Below are 21935 nucleotides of genomic sequence, written 5' to 3' on the forward strand. Positions count from 1 at the left end.
CCCCAGAGAACTGGAGAAACCATGATATTAAACCAGTGTCACTGTAGAGATAGATAATGCCATTGCACTTAGGATAATAAGCTTAACTCTCTATACTTACAATGTAACTTAAAACTAAACAACAACAAAAATGTCATTTTGCTTTATAAACATTCATACGGTGTAAAAATTTTAAAAAAATTCAAAACATAATTGAAATGATCTTTATTCCATACATTAGAGTGCTAAAAACAATAAAAGGAATTAAGTATCTTTAACATGAATGAAAAAAAAGAAATGTTACTTATTGGTACCCTGGCATCATCCACTCTCAGAGGTTTTTTAAATTAAGGTTCATAAGGAATTTCAACTTTTTATTGCCCTAGAATTATATCTCTCTATAGCTGCATTGTTTTGTTCCTGTGTATTTGTAAATGGGCTAGTCCTGAAAAACTGTATGCAAAACTGAAACCAGCAGACCAAATGCAGTGAAGCGTCAGTAGATTGTTCACACGTGTACATTAGACCCCTATATGAGCGATTTGGGGGGTTCTGGCACTATTGCCACATCACCTGTGACTCGATTTGCCCCTCCTTAGGAATGCTTTGCTAATGAAATTGTTCTTAACTTCATCAGGACACCACCTCTTAGATTTATCTCCTTCAGTCTTTGTAGCTTTCCTTTGCCTTTGTTAATTGGCCAGGTTCTACCTACTCTCTCTAAAAGGGATCTGGACTGATGCTTTCTACCCCCCTCCCCCCCATTAAACGTGGTGTGTTCAATAACATCTTGGCTTTCTTCTCCACCTAGAGTCATCTGGATACCCAACCATTTGGCTGAGGGGACAGGACTTCTTACTGCATCCAACCGGAGGAAGTATCACCTGTAAAATGGAAGAGGTGAGTCAAACGTTTTTATGGGGCTTCTGGGAAAATAATCACAGTAGAAGAGCTCAGGATCATGTGTGTGTGAAGCCTGGTGTTTAATCACCGATGCATTCCTTTTGCTGTATTCACTGAAAGACTATTGGCCTGTGGACGAGACCAGGAGACTGGCCAATGTTCACATTCATTCTTCCTTCTGTTGACAGCCAAGTAAATACTTAGCGTTCTTCCCAATAGAGGCTAAACACCTCGGCTAAGAATAATTAGATTTATGGGTTTTGCAATGCCAAATTGCGTGTGTGTGCGTGCGTGTGTGCGCATGTATGTGACAAAACAGGTGATAATGAGATTGTTGAAATACAGTGGAATTCTTCTGTTGAACAATCCTGTACTATTTGGGAGCTACTCATAAAGAAGAATCTTATAGAATATACACAGCAGGTAATGTTTTGCATAGTGAAAATGTAGATTCTCTCAAAGAAGCCATGAATTCACAAGGTCCACAATGGAATGGGAGCCCTTTAACTCCACCAAGGCAAAAAGGCAAACTATTTCTATCTGTCCCATTTGCCTTCAGATAATGGAATGATTAATGGGAAGATAGTTGATATGCAGAAAAATTCTGGTTTTGGAATAAGCACTGTATATACACAGCATGTCTTAATTCTCACAATCACCAAGGTGGGAATTTTTATTTCAGTTACACAGATGAGGCGCTTCAGTTTCAAATGGGTTTTAAGTGACTTTCCAGTGAACACACAACTTATAAGCATGGAGCCAAGTCTTGAATCATGTTGGATTATAAGCTTCTAGAGGACAGGCACTATTTCTGTCTTTATTAGTGAACTCTCAGAATTTAAATCAATGCTTAAGAATGAACCTCAATTAATACTTGTTAATAAAGAGTGATTAAATGAATGATTAATTAAATAATTGAATGGGATGAATTAAATTAAACTCTTTCCACTATTCCTTATCATTTGAAACTTCAGTGATTACAGCTCTTGGAAGGCTAATGCACTGCTGGAAATAAAGATGTGATAGGATTCACCAAACCAAACCTTAACTCGTTGCATAAAATGCAACCAAATAGTACAGTCTTTTTCTGCATCACTGTGACGAACAGAGTAACAGCCCGTGTTATCAGTGCTAGCGGTTGTACCAAGGCATTGCTGTTGAGACTTTAATAACTCTATTTAATGAGGAGGAACTTATCTAGAGAAGGAAATGATTTTATAATAAATTTCTAAGAAAGCTTACTCTAAGCTCTGCTTCGAATGCAATTTATTAATGATGGACTTTAATAAAGAAAACTGTGCCTCTAAAAGACAGGAGATAACATGGTCTAGAAAGTTGCAAATGGCTAGTCTATTAAGTGCACAATACTATCTCCTTGTGTTTTAATACACAAATATCTGTTTAGAAATGATTTTGATCATCTCATCATGTATTTATTTTATTGCTTTCTGTTCCTGCCTGTTAGTATCTTTAATAGAATTTTCTTTTAGGAGATTTTTTTGATTGACAGGAGATCAATTTGTGTTTCAGAAAACAATATTTTTTTATTGATTTTAAAATTGGGAGAAGAAAAACTCTCATTAAGTTTTCAGTTTTAGTTTTCCCATTTATGTCTCTATTCATTCTAGAACTCATAATTTTTGTGGTGTTAGATAGGGATGTGAATTCATTTTTCATGCTAACGGGAAAAGTATTTGCTTACACCATCTACTAAAAAATATGTTCTTTTTCCATTAATCAGTTGTGCCACCTTTATTATATATTTAGATCTCATATATTAATGAATCTGTCTCAGGGCTCTTTATCTTCCATTAGTCAATTTGCCTGTTATTATACCAATAAAACAGTTTTTATTACTACGGTCTTGCTGCACGTCTTAATATCTGGTAAGAGTAAGCTTCTTTCCTTTACTATTTTTAAGGTTTCCTTAGCCAATCTCAGTTCGTATACATTTTAGGATTACCAGGTGTAAAAAAAAGAAAAAAAATCATCCAACTTAAATTTTTATTGGGCTTGCATTAAATCTGTAGATTAGTTTGAGAACAACTGTTATGTTTAAATTGATGTTATTCTACCTAAAAGCGTGGAAGTTTCTCCATTTATTCAAATCATCTTCTATGTCCCTTATTGGATTTTAACTCCATAGGAGTTTTGTTATTCCAGTTAAGTTAATTCTTAAGTAGTTCAATACTATGTGGCATTATGGAATGTTTTATTTTTTAAAAACGTTTTTAGTTTAATGTTGGTCTCCGGGTCCATCTATGTCACTGTAAATGGCATTATTTTATTCTTTTTTATGGCTAAGTAGTATTCCATTGTATACATATACCACATCATCTTTATCCAGTCATCTGTTGATGGACATTTGGGTTGTTTCTATGTCTTGGCTATTGTAAATAATGCTGCTGTGAACATTGAGGTGCATGTCTTTTTGAATTATACTTATCTCTGAGTATGTGCCCAAGAGTGGGATTGCTGGATCATATGCTAAGTCTATTTTTAGTTTTATAAGGACCTACATACTGTCCTCCATAGTGGCTGCACCAAACTACATTCTCACCAACAGTATAGGAGGGTTCCTTTTTTTTTTTTTTTTTCCTCCACAGCCCCTCCAGCATTTATCATTTGTAGACTTTTTAATGATGGCCATTCTGACTGGTGTGAGGTGATATCTTATTGTAGTTTTGATTGGCATTTCTCTAACAATTAGTGATGTTGAGCATCTTTTCATGTACTTGTTGGCCATCTGTATTTCTTCTTTGGAGAGATGTCTGTTTAGGTCTTCTGCCCGTTTTTTGATTAAGCTGCTTGTTTTGTTTGCTTTTTTTTTTTATATTAAGGTGTATGAGCTGTTTGTATATTTTGGAAGTAAGCCCCCTGTCTGTCGCATCATTTGCAAATATTTTCTCCCATTCTGTTGTCTTTTCACTTTGTTGATGGTATCCTTAGCTGTGCAAAATCTTTTAAGTTTAATTAGATCTCATTTGTTTATTTTTGCTTTTATTTCCGTTACTCCAGGAGCTGGTTTAGAAAATATATTGCTGTGATTTATGTCCAACAGTGTTCTGCCTGTGTTTTCCTCTAGGAGTTTTGTAGTATTTGGTCTTACATTTAAGTTTTTAATCCATTTTGAGTTTATTTTTGTATATGGTATTAGAGAATGTTCTAATTTCAGTCTTTTACAGGTAGCTGTCTAGTTTTCCCAGCACCACTTCTTGAAGAGAGTGTCTTTTCTCCACTGTATATTCTTGCCTCCTTTGTTGTAGATTAATTGACCATAAGTATGTGGGTTTATTTCTGGACTTACTATCCTGTTCTGTTGATCTATGTGTCTGTTTTTGTGCCGGTACCATACTGTTTTGATTACTGTAGCTTTGCAGTATAGTCTGAAGTCAGGGCACATAATTCCCTCTGCTCCATTTTTTTTTTTTCAAGATTGCTTTTGCTATTCTGGGTCTTTGTGTTTCCAAACAAGTTTTAACATTTTTTTGTTCCAGCTTTGTGAAAAATGTCATTGATAATTTGATAGTGATTGCACTGAATCTGTATATTGCCTTGGGTAGCATGACCATTTTAACAATATTGATTCTTCCACTCCAAGAATATGGATAAAGTATATGTTTTATTATCATTTAGGTACGGCAAAGCCAACAGATCAGGTAGCAACTGACATTGAAAAGATAGTTTCTTATACTCCCAAATCTCAAGAGAAGGAGTCATGCCATGCCATGGGCGGCATGGAGGAGAAGGCTCCTGAAGAAGTACTGGAGTCAATCAGGAGGCAGAGGGAAAGGGGGAAGTTGTGGCAAAAGCCTTGATTATGGTTTCTGCAGGAGGGAATGGGCAGGTGAGACAAGGTAAGCAGGTTTTAGGACTGGCTAGTTGGAATAATTTCAGAAGGCTTTAGAGTATAGGGGCTGTCTTAAGTTCACTGATACCTGGTCTTGGGATGATTGGGGCCAGTAGACAGTGGTCTGAAGTAGAAAAGCTAGATAAAGAAAGTGGTTGGGAGTATGGGTTCTGGATTGGTTGGTTTGAATATGACAGTGCATTCATAGGCCAGTTGTGTGCTATCCTGGATGAGGCAGCCCTCCAGGGTCTGCATGGCCCTAAGATGTCAAAATATCAGGATAAAAGACTAAAAATACCACAATTAATATAAATACAGATATATACATGTATGTGAATGTGTGTGTAATATACATACATGTGTATCAGACATAGTGATTTAGTTATATAGTTAGACTGAGAAAGAGAGGATGAATTTTCCACCCGTGACACAGCTATTCAAACATGGGATCTGACCTGGCAGTCCCACATCTAACATCAGCGTGATACACAGTCTACTGTGTAAGCCATTCTGCCTGTGGTTTGAGCTTAGTTCCACGGAGAAGTAAAAGTCTGGCAGAGGGTCAGTGCCTGGTACTTGAAGCTGAGTACCGCAGTTCTAAGGAGAGCAGAGGCCCCTCGTGTGTTCTGCATCAAAGGTTAGAAAGGCTGGCCCAATATCTTACAGAGTGGGAAGCAGAGGAAAAGGAATAAACTAAGTTTCTTGACATTTCTTAGATTTGTTTTCAAGTCATTCTGCACTCTTACTTAACTTGTTTTATAAGTAAAAAGCATTGTTGTGGTGATGGTTGTTTTAGTCATGTGCTTCTAGGAAATACGATTTTCTATTTTAAAGGTCTGTGCCAGAGGCATGTCTGCAGATGTGCAGGATCCTAGAATTTGAGGCTGAAGAAGTTTTATAACAAGTTTAAATACTACTCATTTTAGATACAAGGAAATTGAAATCAAAAGGTCCTACAGATTCATGTTTGGTTAGAGGATGTTTGCATAGTAGAACCCACGTATATGAATTCTTTTTTTCATGCACCTTGCTGTGATTGTTTAAGGAAATGTTTCAACAGTACTTTTGACGTCGTATTCTGTCCTTGGCTTACCTCCCCTTTAGTGTCTTCCATACTCCCAGATACATGGGCCTGGCAGTCAGACTGACTTAGAAGTGGTTCTATAAATGTACTACAATAGGTACTGTTCATCCTTCATCCTCCTGGCTAACACTCACCCAGCCATCCCTTGGTGATCATCTCAAGAATGGTCCTTAGGGAACTTTCCCTGATCCACCCTAGTCTGGATTTAGTGCCGTGAGTCCACATAGTAGTCACATGTTATTGATCACAAACAGTGAATTGCAAGCTTTCTTGTCTCTCTTCTTGGCTAAACTAAAGGATCTTTGAGGGTTAAGTCTTCGGCTGTCAAGTCTCCATTTCTAGTGCCCCTCACACAGTGTTTATATCTAAGATTTCTTATAGAAAAATCATTCACTACAGAAGGAAATGGTGTGTTTGTGAGTGTGTGTGTGTGTGTGTTGGGGGGGGGAGTGGTTTATGTCTCCTATGTACAAGTATAAATGATCTTCTGATTATTTCCAAATCATCAGAATAAAACATATGGTTGTATAATTGAAGTGTGTGTTGTAGTGCTTGAAAACCAGTGAAATGAAAAAGCCAGCAAAGGTCTCAGTCAAAATTTGAATCAGAAACTACATCTTTCCTTATAGTTTTCCATCTGCCTGTAATGTTCTTGCATTCCTTTTGGGTAAGAATTCTTTCTCTTCCTCTAAGTTTCAGCCCCAAGAATCAGTTGTTCAAATTTATGTTTTTTGTAAATCTTTAAAATAACATCTTGGCCCCATACTTTGTTAGCATTAGATTGTGCCTCTCTCCTTTTTTTTCTGATGCTAGATCACCTCCACTACTCCTCCTTCCCTGTGTTATAGAACAACTGGAGGTGTTTCTCTTCTCTGTAATGTGAATTCCTTGCACCTAGGGACTGTAAGTTGTCTTTGTTTATTTCTTTTGTAAGAGCTTTCTGGGGATATAATTCACACATCATACAATTTACACATTTAAAGTATGCAATTCAATGGTTTTTAAAATATTCACAGAATTGTATAACTGTTATCATAATTAATATTAGAACATTTTCATCATCCCAAAAAGTAAGACCTTTTCAGTAGTCACTCCCCATTTTCCCCTCCAACTTCCTTCTGTCCAGCCCCAGGCAACCACTGATGTGCTTTCTGTCTCTATAGGTTTGCCTTTTCTGGGCATTGTAATCATACCATATGAGGTCCTTGGTGATGGATTTCTTTTACTCAGCAGAATATTTTCAAGGTTAATTCATGTAGCTGAATAATATGAGTATACTACCTTTTGTTTATCCATTTATCCGTTGACAGGCTTTTGAGTTGTTTCTTGTTTGGGGCTATAATGAATTATGCTGCTATGAACATTTGTGTAGAAGATTTTTGTGAACATAAACACATGGCTGGAAATGGAATTGCTGGGTCACATGGTAACTCATATGTAACTTTTTGAGTACCCACCAGACTGTTTTCCAAAGTGGTTGCACTATTTTAAATTTCCACTAGCAGCATATGAAGTTCCAATTTTCTACGTCCTCTCCAAACTTATTACCTGTTTTTTAAATTATTGTTATAGCCATCCATGGGTGTGAAGTAGTCTCTTGTGGTCTTTATTTACATTTCCCTGATGGCTAAGGATACTGAGCATTTTTCTGTGCTTATTGGCCATCCTCCTTCAGTGAATGTTTATTCAGTCCCTTTGATTATTTTTTTAATTTATTTTTTGACCATCTTTTAAAGGGTGCCTTAACAAAAAATTGTTATCTGGGTCAGGATTCCTAGTGCAGTTTAACTAGTTTAACCTCTGTCTCAAGCTGCTCACAAGGCCTCTTCTTTACTAAGAAAAGATCAGCTTCCACACTAATGTGATGTTGGCAGGATTTGGTAATTCCTGAGTCACTGGTGATGTCCAGTTTATCTGTATTTTTCTTTTGTAATTTGGACTTTTGATGTCATATGTAAGAAATGATTGCTTAGCCTAAGATCATGAAGATTTAAGCCTATGTTTTCTTCTAAAACTTTTATGGATTAAGCTCTTACATTTAGGTTTGGATACATTTTGAGTTAATTTTTGTATATGGTGTGAGGTGTAGGGGTCCATCTTCATTCTATCCAGTTGTCCCAGCACCATCTATTGAAAAGACTATTCTTTCTCCACAGACTGGTCCTGGAACACTTGGTGAAAATCACTTGACCACAGACATGGGGACTTAGTTTTGAATTCTCAACTCTATTCCATTGATCTATACATCCTCACTTATGCCAGTACCACATTGTCTTGATTACCACTGTTTTACAGTAAGTTTAGAAAGTGTGAGTTCTTTTTCTGGGTTACTTTGCTATTGGGCCCCTTGCAATTCCATATGAATTTTTGAATCTGTTCATCAGTTTACATAAAGAAATCAGCTGGGATCTTAATAGCAATTGCATCAAATCTGTAGATCAGTTTGGAAAGTATTGCCATCTTAACAGGTTTTTCAATCCAGGATACCTTTTCAATTATTGAGGGTTTCTGTAATATCTTTCAATAATGTTTCTTTCAGTATACTTTTTGAGTATAAGTTTTGCATATATTTTGTTAGATTTATTTCTTTGTATTAGATTCTTTTTGATGCTATTGTAAATGGATTGTTTTTATTATATGCATTTTTTGGATCATTTATTACAGGTATAAAAGTACAATTGACATTTGTATATTAATCTTGTATCTTGAAACCTTGCTGAACTCATTTATTATTTCTAATTTGTTAGTGGATTCCTTAGGGTCTTTTATATATAAGATTATTTCATTGGCAAATACAAATAGTTTTACATCTTCCTATCTAGTCTGGAGGCCTTTATTTTATTTTCTTGCCTAACTGCCCTGATTAGAATCTAGAAGCACAATATTGAATAGAAGTGATAAGAGATGCTGTTAGTTGTGAGATTTTTGTAGACACCATTTCTCAGGTTGAGAAAGTACCCTTCAATTCCTACTTGTTGGGTGTCTTAATCATGAAGGAGTGTTGAGTTTTGTCTTTTTACATACTTTTGCAAATCTTACAAACTATCATTTGCATATAGCAATTACTCATTAAATAATAAATGTAATCCATATATATATATATATATATATATATATATGGATAAATAAAATCAGAGTTGCATGAAGAAGTGAAAAATCACCATCAATAAAAATTAATGGTTGAAGGTAAAGAGAAAAATAAATAATTATATTTAAGTAATTTTACTTAAACCTTACTTTGCTTTCACATAGTATAAAGAAATAAATGTAAATTATACAATTTTACATTCTTTCAATTTAATATAGAACCCTGTAGTAAATATAAAGCATCAACATTTGAGAAAGGATGCTCTTTTTTTCAATTGGAAATACTTAACTTTGAGACTGTCATGGAAGCAACACTTTCTACTGATAAGCACTCATCCAATTTGCAAATCAAACTTACAAAAAGATCGAAAATCCTTATATTTTGGTTAAACTAATCAGGAGAAGGCTCAGTCTCAGGCAGGAGTTAAGGCTTTCAGTTTAGAAAAGAGCCTCTATGTCATAGTTGTTTGTAAAGAAACTTAGTGTTCTGAAAGAAAGCACTCATTTTTAAACAAATTGCCTTTCATTCTTCATTTGGGGGCACTCCTCTAGGATTTTCCAAATAGAAAGGCACATTGCTTCTCTTAAGTAGCTGATAAGAGTTGCATCCAATTACAGTCCAGCCTGCCTGTGACTCTTCCGTCTAGAAATGCATGTTCCTCACAGAAGCAGAGAACAGCCAAGGTTAGGAATGTATCTGTTTGCCGTGAATGAAGACAAGTCACTGTTACAAGAAACTAAATGGTTTCCTTTTAGTCTTGGTGTTGCAGGAAATATATTTTGAATTTCCCTTTCCTTCCTTCCTTCCTTCCTTCCTCCCTCCCTCCCTCCCTCCCTCCCTTCCTTCCTTCCTTCCTTGTTTTTGTATTTCTTCCATCTCTTTCTCCCCTTCCTGTATTTTATCTTTTCTATCAATGTTTATAGTGTCCCTAGTTTGTGTATAGCTTTGTGTTAGACACCACAGGCAGTAAAAACAAGTAGGAAAACCTAGCTCTTAATCCCGTTTCTCAGTATGAACACAAAAAATACAGGTACAGAAGGGAAAACTGTACAAAATAAATTTGTAACTGTGAGTCCATTATTATTCAACTTCATGATAGAGGCAGTAACTGACAGGAGTTGAGAATAGCTGATGGGGTGGGCAGTAAGTGGACAGGTGTCAGAGCCAGGAAGGCTTTCTGATCACTTAAGGATAGAGCCAGCTTCACTTTTGAGAAGTATAGGCTTGTATACAAATAGGTATATTCTTTTTCCTTGCCTGCTGTCTGGAAAGAATTTCAACTAAATGAGGTGCTCTAGTTTGGAAACTGATAGTGGGGATAGAAATTCCCATTACAAACAGGGTGATTATATAATTTATTTTCTAAACTGAGACTTATCTGAGAGTGAAAGAGGGTGCTGTTAGTAATTACACAGGGATACAGGCATACCCTGTAACTGTCCTGGGCAAACTGAGATGATTGGATAACCTAAAGGATGCTTATGGATTGTTTTTTATTTTTCTTTGGGAGATGGGGGTGGGGGGTTGAGAACTGGAAATTTACTCCAGTTTAAAAACAAGCACATTACACAAGAATTTTTATTTGTTTTCGTTATATTTTAATGTTTGGATTTTATGACAAATGATATCCTCTCAGAAGTCACTCTCTCCTCTGAGGGAGAGTGGATTCAGTCTAGGGTAGAGAAAACAGGAAATGCAAAGACCCAGTGGTGGGAATAAGCTTGATGTGTCCTAGGATATGACGGGAGGCCAACGTGGCTGGAGAGAAGTGAGTAGAGAGAGTGATGAGGAGGGGAAGCTCCCGTAAGTCTGCCTCTCCTCCTCCCCTGAGAGTGCAATAAAGCAGAGAGACGGGCTATTTTTTATAGCACCCCTGGCTGAATCCAAAGGCTGACTTTGCCCGTTACAGGCTTTGTACCCTTGCACCAGTTGTTCAATGTCTGTCTGTTTCTGTCTCTGTAATTTTATCAGAGGGAGGATAATAGAGCCTACATTAAGGAACTCTGAGTTTTGCACGTGCTGAAATATGTAGGCATAGAATGCCAGCAGAGCATTGACTAAGTGTCTAAGTGTTTAAAAATGTTAGTGGTTGATATTGTTATTCATCTCAGTGGGGGCAATGGCAATAGCTTTTTTTAAGGAAGAAACAGACCAGCCCCAGGGGTTGATTTGTGAGGGCCTACCACTGGTCCTGGGCTGTTCCTCCTCCTGCTGGGTTATTTTGGTAGAAGATAATTTTTAAAGATCTTTTAGATTCCAGACAAGTATTCACAGGTCCAGCAGCCTACTCTGAGGTCCACAAACAGACTTCCAGGTTTAATTTTCAGTTACTGAAGTACTGACTTAGATGCCTTGGCTCTAACCCACGTCTGTGGACCTCAAGTTCACCTTGGAAATATATGGGAACCTTTTCAGGGTTTTGTCCCCCAGATGGTAAGAAACTTGGGACCTACTCTGAAAAATAATAGAACCAACGACAACAGAAGTGGCAAGAGTAATCATAATGAACTACAGCCCACGTTTATTGATTCTTCACTTTACGCCAGCTGACCACCTTGCTGAGCGCTTTCAAGAGAGTACCTGATTTCACTCTCAAAATAACCACATGGGTTTAGAGAGTTTAACTAGCACAGCTGGGGCCTGGGGTTGGGGGACAGGAATTCAAATCCAGGTCAGCCCCCACTTTCTGTCTGTGCTATGCTGCCTCCCCATGGGGAGAAGCGGTGCTCGGGCGACAGCAGATATTTCAGGCAGAGAGTCATCAAAGTCTCCTTTAGCCTTTTAGCCTGCAAGTCCTGCGGGAATAGCCCAGCTGGTATCCCTGCCTCTGCCAAAAAGGAAATGCCTCCGTCTTAGTGATCAGGATTTTCCGAGTGCTTATGCCACTCATGGGAGGTCAGATGAAACAGCCCAGGAAAGAGCATCCCCATCAGGTCACTGAACTGCTTCGGGTGGCATTAACCTGCGGCTGCACGAGTGATACTCTTGTGACCTGATGTACTCAGTGCACGGCTGAAAAGATCTAACCTATTTCCAGAGAATGACCTGTCCTCTAGAGAATCTGTGCCTCACTCGGCGGTGGCAGGAGCCGTGCTCTTAATTCTGCTGCCAGCCTGGACTTGTGCCTGGTTGAGTGGCATTGAGCATTCACCTTATTAGACCTTTAGTGGATCCAGCAAATTCATGGAAAGCCATTACAGGAAAAGAACTGATTCTGGGCCTGCCACTGTGTAATTCTAGCCTGTCTTCTATTTCAAGGTGACTAGCACATCTCAGTTATCAAATTTCAGGGAGGAAGGGACATTGAAACCAATCTAGGGAGGTAGCCTTGTGTAGTAGTGACAAGCACAGACGCAGTTTCTGAGGTCAGTGTATGTAGGTGGATTCACATCTCAGCTTTGGAAATTAATACCTAAATGACTAGTTACTTAAAACTCTGTGTTCTTCAGTTTCCTTTGGTATCTAGTGTATAGGGTTGTTGAAAGGATCAGTTGGCATTATGGATGTGAAAAGGCTTCCTCATGTGGAAGAACCAGTTCATTCATTGACCCAACCTCCATTCAGAATCTCTTTTCCCTTGACCTCCTTCCAGCTAAGGATGGTCATGTGAGACTCTTTTGTCCAATAGAAATAAAATAGACATTTTTGGGGTGGGCTTCTGGACATCTTTGTATAATACTGATAAAATATTTATTTTGCCTCTTCGGTTCCTCTTCCTTCACACACGTATACTCCTTTGTGTTTCCTGGAACATACATGCCAGGTCTGTGGTACTGCTCTTAGAGCTATGAGTAAGTATGTGGAAGCAGTTAGTATAGTCCTGGCACGTGGTTAGTATTACAAAGTGTCGATACTATCACCGTCGTCATCATTTACTTTATCATTATTATGAGCATGAGGATAAGGCCTATTTACTAATAATCACGGAGTCAAAAAATAGAAACTTCCCAAGGCCATGACAGCATTGATGACGCGGTTTATCCACCTCAACTGCCTGACTTTGGACTTCTTGAAATAGTGAACAGATAGTCCTTGGCTTCTCCTAGTTGCTGTTAGGCATTGCGTTGCTTGCAGCTAAATGAAAGCCTAAGGGATGTAACACAGATTTTTTTAGTTCTTGATTGTTTCATGATTGTGGTCTAAAGGAGTGGCTAATGCTGGAAGTCCCAGCACAGCATCCAACCGCACGGTCACCCAGTCTCTGCTTGAACACTTCCTGTGACTAGAAACTCACTACTTCTCAAGGCAGGCTCTTCTATCTTTGGGTAGGTCTGCCACCTAGAAAAGTATTTCTTATAAAAATATTTGTTAAAATATCAACTATCTTAACACTGAAGAATGATATTAGTGCTGAAAAAAGTATTTATACTCTGGTGTCTGATTGAATTCAAACTGGCACACCTATACACCACAGAGATAATTAAAAGGAATGATGTAAATCACAAAATCGGAATCCAAGGCTTGATTGTAGAAATTAATCTTTGGATGTAGATTTGTAATTATGTTTGTGATTGGGCATCAGTCCCCCCAAATTTAAATTCACCATCATCCCAATTGGCTGACACCTTTTGCAGGAAATTGGTATTCATAAATACATACTGAATAAATGAGCTCTTGTGTATTTATGGTTTTGGTGGCACCCAGTAATTGATGGATTCCTGGCCTTGAAGTACAAAAAGAGTTAGCTCATTCCCCCAGTGTTTGTGGAACCACGACACTGAGGGTGGGAAAGCATGCTGGGGGAGATAATAACACCAAAAGTTACCACCACCACCTAACCAGATTTGTCTGACGTTCATGGAGTCTACTTCTTTTGGGCTAGTGTGTTTTCAAGGGATGATTGCTTCGATTCCCTTTAGAGCTGATGTTTCTGATCCTGTACAAAGTCTCACCTTTACCATCAAAGTCCCATCCAGGTGAATGGAGAAGGAGTGGTTAGACAGAAAGGAAGGGTTTCAGCAATTCCTCAAGGAAATGAAACCAGAGTCTACAGAGGCCCAATTAATCTGATTTTCTCTTTTATAAACAAGTCTGACACCTATTTGACCCAAATCTCTGCCCTAATACCATAAAACCAATTGGGTTTTCTTTGGGGGTGAGTTCTTATGAATGAGACAGAGTTTGTTCACTACCAGGAAGTCCTAAACAAAGGATATTCTGGGCCTGCCTTTATAACATTTTGTTCTTTACAGAAATCGTCAGAACTGGAACGAGGGGAGCTCTTCACTGAAGTGAGGGCCTGGGGCAGAGACAGGAGGCACATGTCTGTCAAGTAGGAAATGCCTAAGAAGCACCTGTTTCTACCCCCTCTACACCCCACACCCAAACTTCAGGTTGTTATAAAGACAGCCTGTTAGTCCTGAAAGGGACCCTTCTCCAGTGCAACCTTTCCTTGATACCAAATCCCGGGGAAGTCAGAGTTTATGAGAGAAATCAGCCAATAAAGAGAGTAAGGATAGGGCTTTTCAAGGCAAACATCACGCTTTCCATTCTCCTCTCCACTACTAATCATGTAGTTTTAAGAAAGTTTTTTAAGGCCCCTAGCCTAAGTTTTCTCCTCTATTAAATGGAAATAACAAGGGCATTTTCTTCAAGGACTGTTGAAAGAGTTGAAAATATCCTTAAAGCCTTGAAAATAGTGATAGTCCAATAACAAGCATTCAACAAATGTTAGCTGTTGTCTGTTTATACACTAAATATCTAACAAAGACCTCTATTATACCAAGAACGGTGTTAAGGTCTGAGAACAAAATGTTGAACAAAACACACATGGCAGCCTGAGCTCGGAGTTTATGGTACCCTGAGGAGAACATAAGTAAAATCATTAATAGCAACAGTGTAATAGGTTCTGCCAGAGGTAAGGACAGGTGTGCCCTGGGTCTCAGAGGAGGGACCCTGACCCCATACAAGTGAAGGTCTTTTTGTGAAAGGGATGTGTATCAGTGGTTGCATGATGGTGGTGGTGCTGGGGGAGAGGTAGAAGGGGAAAGTTCCAGGCAGAGGAGCAAGACCCCCCCCCCGCCCCCGGAGTTTTAAGTGAGATACAGTAGGGCTGTTTTAGAATAAAGTTCAGTGGGTTAGGAGTTGGGGAGGGGAACATGATGGGGCAGAAAAGGCAGAAGGTAAACCTGCAGGAATCAGGGCAATGCATGTGCGTTGTGGGAGGAACTGAGGGGCTGCTTTTACGGGGAGTTAGCTGATGACATTTCCATCTTATAAGGGAAGGTGGGGAAAAACAATGAAGAAATACTCCCCCTTCTTAGGTTCTCAATTCCCACATCCTCTAATCCTTTGGAAACATCTTTTCCTCTGTCCTCTCCAGAGGTCCTGGATGCTGAGCCCTAGAGAGATATAGGGTAATGGAAGCTCACAGCCAAAGCAGTCAAGACAGAGGGGCCTGAGTAGGACTGTGTTTCTCTCCATCCCCAGCACCGCGGTGTCAGGTTGGAGGGCGTTTGGGGGCATGTTTCTGGTAGCTCTTTCTCTCTCAGGCTGCCTGAGGCTTACGGTCCTGGTTTCTCCAGAGGCAGTGGTCAGGCTTACCAGAGCCAGCCCTCCCAAATGCTGAAGAGCTGGTACCACCCTCCTAATCTTGTGGCTTGTGGCAAATACTGCTTTCATCTGCAAAGTGCTTCACAAATCCAGATTTTTCAAATCTTCTACAGTAGTGACTTCATTCAATATATTCTTCTGATAATGCCATGGAATTTTAAAAGGACAAATGGAAACTCTTTGGTTTCAAGGAATAAAAAAAAGAAAAGAAAAGCAAATGTAATGAATTCTGTTCAGAACACCAAAGCTTTAGTCCTGTCTCTGCCACGAACTAGCTGTGTGACCCGGTACAAATCCTGTCACCTTCAGATATGTCTGCTTCTTAAGGATTAGGGATGAGATGATTTCGAAGCTCCTTTTCCCCCCGACCTTCTCTGATTCCATCTTCTAATTTTAGAGAAGAGAAAACAGAGTTCTAAAGATATGGAGGGATTATCACATCATATCCCAGTTAGTTAGTCAGTTATCCCAGGCATATCTGGGAGGTCTTTGTTTTCATATGAGTTAGCAAAATTACTCTGTAGTACCAGTCATAGAGTGTTTTACCTTGAATGCCAAAAAATAAAGGCATAGCAAGTACCAGCTTCGTAGGACTAGTTGGTTTTAAAGTAAAGATCTCCATTTTTCTTTTTCAATTTCTTTTCCTCTTCCTTGTTTGAGTCAATCAGGGGATAAAACCATTTGCTCTAAAATTAGCTGGTAGGGTTCTTTCATCTTGGACTCTTTTGAAATGAGAATGGAAACCCAAGCCTCAAGTAACTGAAAATCTAGTTTTTCTTCCACAAACTTCTGGAATGCCTGGACTTTTGCGCTTACCAGACCAACATAAGGCTTTCTCAAGTGGGATACCATTTCTATCTCAAACCAGCTCTTTTGAGGGAGGTTACTGAAAGATCATTGGGCAAGGTTCTATACTTCCAACCATGCCGCGTTTCTCTCTGGGGTTTCATGGGTCAGCTCCCTGCGTCCCCGTCAGTGAGCTGCTCATCCTTGAGCTGGGTGAAGATGAAGCCCCAAACAGAGCCGTGCGTCCTCGGCCAGCACACGTGGGGCTCTAATGTGCACTTTCAAATCTAAATGCTGAGGCAGTCTGTTCTTTGGCCACCACAGAAGAGCTAACAATCAAGAGAGTGGAACAGAAGCCAGCTCGTGGGATCTGCTGCACATCCACCCAAAGGCTGTGGTTACTTGAACACCACGGAGTAAGCACAGCTCGTGTTATGTAGCTGTGGCATGGCCTGGTTTAGGGGCCCACTGGTCCAGTTCAGAGTCGACTACTTCAGAATCATCAGGCGAGTGTGAAATTGTCCTCTGGGGAGGTATTCTCCGTTAAGCTCCCCTGTCATAAATCTCCATAGCGCTGGCTGCCAGGCTGCTGGCCATGAAAAGCCCAGCTGTCCAAATCGCCAAGTCCTCAGGAACACTCTGAGCCTCAGTGTCACCCATGAGTGAGGTTAAGCAAAGCATTTAATTTCTAATCATTAGAATGAGGAAGACACAGGTTCAAATATCACATATGGATCAGTGACCTTGGATAAGTTAACAAAGGTTTCAAAGTAACAGCTTTGTCACGTGTAAATACATACACACACCATGTACACACTGCATTTAACACAATATCTGGCACATAGTGGAGTGCACTCATCATAAACAATGAGGATAATCATAATAGTAAAAATATTGATATCTATTAAAGTCATGGAAGTCATGAGCTTTGGGGTTAGACAGATGAGGGTTTAATTCTGGGCCTGTTAATTACTGTCCTCATGCTTTCTGGGTGTAGGTTTTGTTTGTTCATTTGCTTGCTATAAAGTGGGGTCATAATACCTACTTAGGAGGAGGGTTGTTTTGAGGATTAGAAATACTTCATGGAAAGCACAGAGCATGCTGCCTAGTATAGAGTAGACCCTTCATACGTGGGGTCACCGTTGTGACATCTCAGATTGTTCTTGGCTACACAAGGAGGTTGACCCAGATGACCTCAGAGCTCTATTCTTTCGTGAGTGTGTAACACTAATGTCCATAATCTGAGGGAGCTGAGAAAAACACTGCAGATGGAGAAGATGCTTGTCTTCAGGCATTGTGGCAGGGGCACATCCATAGGACGACCTTCATCCTCGGCCACGTGTGTTCCTCTCCTTGCCTCCGCCCCCAGCTCCCTATGAAGAGTACCCTTGCAGCCTCGCCGACCTCCGTGGGGTGATGTTCACTGACTTGGACACAAGTGCATTAATGCAACACTTTATGATCCAGCCAGGACAAAACTGCTCAGACTGAGTGCTGAGTCCCTGTGTGTTGTTATGGACGTGGTCAGCCTCACCAGTTCCCCGGGGAGCAGGAGAAGCGTCCACAGCACAGGAAGTGCCCTTGTGTTGAGAAGCTGGATGTATAGTGCAGGACTCATCATTAATATTCACACCCCACCCAAACTTGGCATTCTGTGGGATGTTTTAAATTATGGGGGAGGAGGGGATTGAGCTAAACACATTTATGTTATGTAACTTTTTTTTCCCCAAAAGGATTAGCTGTACTAGGGACACACAGCTGTTCTTTCCACAAGTCTCTTCAGAGCAAGCTGCAGACAATGGTAAGAACAGAAAGCTTAAGACCAAATTCCACATTCCTCTTTTCCTGCCTGAAAATCGCCCTGAAAATTCCTGCATTGAGCAGGAAATGTGTTCAACTGAAGAGAAGGAGGCTTTGTCAGGTCTAATTGACAGTCGTCCTTCACGTCTCTAATCAAGTCCACCTCCCGCGTGCTCCTCTGAGACTCGCCTGTGTCTTCTCCTCATTTGCAGTCTCCTCATGAGGACATCTGTTTTCTTCTTCTTTTTTCTTTTCTGAAAATAGATTTGCCATGACACTACAATTTTAAGTTTCAGAGCCTGTTACATACACAGGCCATTTCTAGTGCCCTACAGTTAATATTCCATTTCTAGTTTTATAATCATTTTCTTAAGTTACGTTTTTAGATGTCATAAAACCTGGATCTCCCCTCGGTAGCAGCATCTCACTTTTCTCTTAGGGGGTCACAGCACTCCCTATGTAGCCTGGGGACTGGCCGATCCCAACTCCAGTGGTGGAAGCAGGATCTGACCTAGCCAATCAGTTTATTTCATCTTTTGACTACAGAGATTGTTTCAGGACTAGGCAAATGCCCCATCAGTCCAATGGTACTCAAACATGAGCCTTCTACTGGAACAAATTGGGGAAAAAGAAGACATCCTGGAAAAAGAGCTTCCTGAAAAGGAAGGCTATAAATCTGTAACTGCTGGGGACCTTTCCATCAAAAGAGAAAAGCTAAACTAAGACTGAAGGTAAACAGTCAAGAACTGCATGCTGAATCCTAAACGCAGTCTTCATTCACTAAGCAATTGCTCTGTGTTAATGACTGCCAAGCATGTCCTTGGCAGTGGAGTTTGATGAGTGAACAAAACAGGTAACACTCCTGTCCTCATCAGCTGATATCCTAATTGTGTGAGATTATGTAAAAATATATGTGTGCAGGTAATGATGAGTGCTATGAAGAAAGAGGAAGCAAAATAAGGGGATAGAAAATGATGGGGAGAGGGGAGATTCTCTTTTATTTTTATTTTGTCAGTGCTTAGGAAAGGTCTGTGATGACAGTTGAGTAGTATCTGAACAAAGTGTGGGAGTGAACCATTTGGACGTGTGGGAGAAAGGCAATTTAGCATGGAAAACACAAGTCCAAAAGTCCTGATGCGGGAAGGTGAGGGGAGTGTTTGGTGGGGGAGGCCATGGTGGGTGATTCAGAGAGGGAAAGGAGAATGTAGGGAACCCCAGGGCCAGAGTATATTATGGAGTCCTGTCCGTAGACAGACAGACAGATAGACATATATATATATATATATACACACACATACATACATAGTAAGAATAATGAAACTGATTCCAATTGTGTTGGAAAGCTATTGGGAGTTTTGGGAAAAGATGTAATATAGTAATATTTACCTTCTCCAGGACTGATTTGGATACAGTATAAAGAACAGTAGTCGAGTCAGAATGGAAACCTAGAGACCAAGGGGGATGACTAGAGTGGTCCAGGAGAGAGATGACGGGGAGCCTGGTCAGGACTGAGGCAGTGAGGGTGGTAAGAGGTGTTTGGATGATGAGTATATTGTTCTTTGAAGTTAGAGAAAGACTTCTAATTGATTGCATGACAGGTGTAAGTAAAATAGAGGAATCACAGATGATTTCCTAATTTGTGGCATGAGCTTGGTATTAAGTCACCATTAACTAAGGCAGGGTAGACCAGGAAGGAGCGGGTTGGGATTAGTGTTTATCAACTCTAACTTCTTCCTTCTCCTTTTCTTTTTAGTCTTGTTTGATGCCTCTTTAGTCTTTGGAACTAATGACCATTTCTTTCTTCTTAATTTGTCTTTTTCACTATCTACATCGAACATGCTCTTTTTTTTGTTTGCTTGCTTGCTTGCTTACCTGTGACTTTTCTGGCTGCTTCTGCTAAATCTGGGTAAATCTGCCTACCATCCATTTTTTTTTAATATTAAATTTCCTTCCTTATAAAAACTACTCTTTTTAGGTCAAGAAGAATTCTATCCTTGTCTTCAAAAGGCAAAGGCCAAGATTTTGTGTGTGGTTACGTCTGTGGGCTAAGTACTTGGAAGAGCCTTGCAGATAATCATACGTGTACTGGTGTGCACATGTGTGTGTGTTCAGGGGTAACAGTGTTGTGGTGCTTCAAGCACTGCTTAAAACAGGTAAAAGCAGATGAACTTTTAAGTTTCTTTGGGATCCTGAGATTTTATTACCTAATGAACCTGAATTCCATTTTATCTCTCAACTCAATAATGAATACCTAGGGGCAGACCTATCTTGCTGAACACTGTTTATCTCCAGTGGCACGGGGTCAGGATATGGCACAATTTTGAATGGATATTAAAAAGGATGAAAGACTATGCCTGTGACAGAGGAATTACAATGGCCTTTTGCAGATGCCAAATGTCACTGTGTCCTCTAGGCTCTGCCTAACATCTGTGGGAGAAAGTGAGCATGTCATTTGAGGGAGTGGAGCCAGATCAAGGCCACTGCTCTGTGAAGGGGCCTGCCTGATGGACAACCTTGCCTTGTCGTGTCAGGAAGTCAAGACGCCACGTGTTGACTGACCTCAATGTACAGTGCAAAGTAGACAACAATGGCCAGACCATTGAGTTAAAAAGATATTGAAAGAGGTAAAGAAGTAGTCAATGGAACATAGACTCTGGAGCCAAATAAGCTGGGATTTATGCCAGCTCCACTGTCATCATCTGTTTCCTTCAACAAGTTACTCTCTCAACTGGTTTCTTCACCTATAAAAGCGGATGTTCATTCATCTGTTCAGCAGTATTTAGTGCCCACTGTATATCAGAAACTAGGTTCTCGACATTCAATGATGAGTAAGAGAGGAGAGGAGTAATCTGTGTTCCCAGAGTTTGTGTGTGTGTGTATGTATACGTGTCTGTCTGTCTGTCTCTATCTGTCTGTCTCATGTGTCACAATCCATGAAAGCACTGATCATCTGTAGTATAGTTGTCTCTGTACAGGAGGGTGTTCCATGCCATGTCTCTAGTTGTAAGATATGGTCTTATTCATCTTGGTGCTCCCAGCTCCTAGCGTGGTATGTGTTTGTTGATTGCAATTCAACTCTGGCATCGTTGCTTTTTGCGTCAGCCACATTTTCTACTATGTTTATAATTTATTCATGCTCCTCTAAAGACATCTTGTGTCTCCCTCTTTTTGAATTCTGTTCACATAGTGTTGCAAGTTGAATTATGTCTCCCCACAAAAGTATGTTCAAATCTTAACCCCTGAAACCTATGACTATGACCTTATTTGGAAATAGGGTCTTTGCCGATGTAAACAAGTTAAGATAAGATCATACTGGGTTAGGGTGGTCCCTCATGCAATGACTAGTGCTCTTATAAGGTGAGGGAAATTTGAGCATAGACACACAGGGAAACACCATATGATGATGGAGGCAGAGGTTGGAGTGATTTGTCTACAAGCCAAGGATCATCAAGGATTGCCAGAAGCCAGAAAGAGTCAAGGAAGGATTCTCCTCTGAAACTTTGAGCAAACTTGGTTTGGCTGATACCTTGGTTTTGGACTTGGAGCCTTCTGAAATGTGAGCAAATACATCACCGTTGCTTTAAGCCATCCATTTTGTGGTACATTTTTAAAATGCAGCCTTAGGAAACTAACGTACATACTTTCTCTCATTTGAACTACTTTAATCTTTTACCTTTATCTGCTGCAAGTCTACCTCTTCAAGGATCAGATCAAGAATTACCCCAGGAGCTCAGTTCATAGTAAGCATAGTAACCAGCTAAAGAATCAAGTACCACTTAGAATATATATGTCTTCATGTATTTTGTATGTTTTTTCTATACTAATAAGAAAATAAAAACTAACTTTTACATCATACTTCCTAATTATCCTAATGTGATACCTATAGCAACCTT

At 39.7% G+C, this 21935-nt stretch overlaps 1 long non-coding RNA gene across 2 annotated transcripts in view; it reads right to left on the minus strand.

Moving 5' to 3' along the window:
- Positions 1-208: 208 nt before the first annotated feature.
- LOC141575039 (uncharacterized) overlaps positions 209-21935 on the minus strand; it is a 553420-nt gene continuing 531693 nt past the window's right edge. The window contains exon 6 of one of the 2 annotated variants that reach the window (XR_012502283.1): positions 209-863. This is a non-coding gene — a long non-coding RNA (uncharacterized LOC141575039). Of the gene's footprint in view, positions 864-15004; positions 18297-21935 lie in introns of those variants that run through there. The other variant, XR_012502282.1, reaches the window with a different exon arrangement.

Source organism: Camelus bactrianus, chromosome 25 (assembly GCF_048773025.1).
Source record: "Camelus bactrianus isolate YW-2024 breed Bactrian camel chromosome 25, ASM4877302v1, whole genome shotgun sequence".
In the NCBI taxonomy this organism is placed as follows: domain Eukaryota; kingdom Metazoa; phylum Chordata; class Mammalia; order Artiodactyla; family Camelidae; genus Camelus; species Camelus bactrianus.